A 1,416-nucleotide genomic window follows, 5' to 3' on the forward strand; every position below is an offset into this window, starting at 1 on the left:
ACACACTGTACACACTCACACAGTCTGCACACACTGTACACACACACACAGTCCAAACGGGAGTCAGCAGCTTCCTGTATCTTCTGAATGTAGTGGTGTGTAATGCAACTAAGGACAAGAATGCAGTTTCAGCACACAGCTCCTATTTATTGGGCAAAGTATCGACATTCAGCAATCAGTTTTGCTTGTCCCCATCCTTTGTCAATGCTTATGTACATTAATCACATGACCATTTTTATACCTGCCTAGGCAGGACATGACATCATAAAGTGGCTTGTCAACAGCCTACAAACAGGAAGTGGATCCTGTGGATCACTGGATTCCCATTCATTCCTGTGGATCACTGGATTCCCATTCATTCCTGTGGATCACTGGATTCCCATTCATTCCTGTGGATCACTGGATTCCCATTCATTCCTGTGGATCACTGGATTCCCATTCATTCCTGTGGATCACCAGATTCCCATTTTCTCCTGTTGGTCACCAGATTCCCATTTTCTCCTGTTGGTCACCAGATTCCCATTTTCTCCTGTTGGTCACCAGATTCCCATTTTCTCCTGTTGGTCACCAGATTCCCATTTTCTCCTGTTGGTCACCAGATTCCCATTCTCTCCTGTTGGTCACCAGATTCCCATTCTCTCCTGTCGGTCACCAGATTCCCATTCTCTGTTGTGGATTACAGGATTCCCATTCTCTCCTGTGGATCACCTGACTCCCATTCTCTCCTGTGGATCACTGGATTCCCATTCATTCATGTGGATCACTGGATTCCTATTCATTCATGTGGATCACCAGATTCCCATTCTCTCCTGTGGGTCACCAGATTCCCATTCTCTCCTGTGGATCACTGGATTCTCATTCTCTCCTGTGGATCACCCTGTCCATAATAATTTTTATACCTGTAGTTAAAAAAATGTGTAAATTGAGGTCCAAGTTAAGACCCCTTGGGTACAAAGTGCCCAGCCTGTCAATCCTCTGTACTTCATGTTTTTCAATAAAAGTGCTCGATCACCCCCTCTCCTTAGTTTGGGGATGTGGTGGATAACCAATTTCAAATCAGTATCTTTGTGTCCGATCTGTTTACAGCGTTGAGGTCAGTCTTACCTCCTCTGACAGAGCACCTGTGCTGTGAAATCTGATCACTGACTTTCTGAGCAGTTTCCCGCCACAAGGGCACTGTAAAAGGTACACAGTATGGGTGCTTTGGCAGGAAAGGTGATATCGTATTCGGAAGTGATCCCCGAATGTAGACCTCTTGGTCACAAGTCTACATTTACTGCATGTTAGAGAAGCATCCAACTCCTGTCATGTCAATGAATGTGCTGGGGCCTTTGGGGATGGTAAAAAGATCGGCTCTGACTAGACGTCCTCCCACTCTCACCTTTCCTGCATGCAGGGATATGGGGGTGTTATTCT

This window comes from Hyperolius riggenbachi, chromosome 10 (genome assembly GCF_040937935.1).
Source record: "Hyperolius riggenbachi isolate aHypRig1 chromosome 10, aHypRig1.pri, whole genome shotgun sequence".
Lineage (NCBI taxonomy): Eukaryota > Metazoa > Chordata > Amphibia > Anura > Hyperoliidae > Hyperolius > Hyperolius riggenbachi.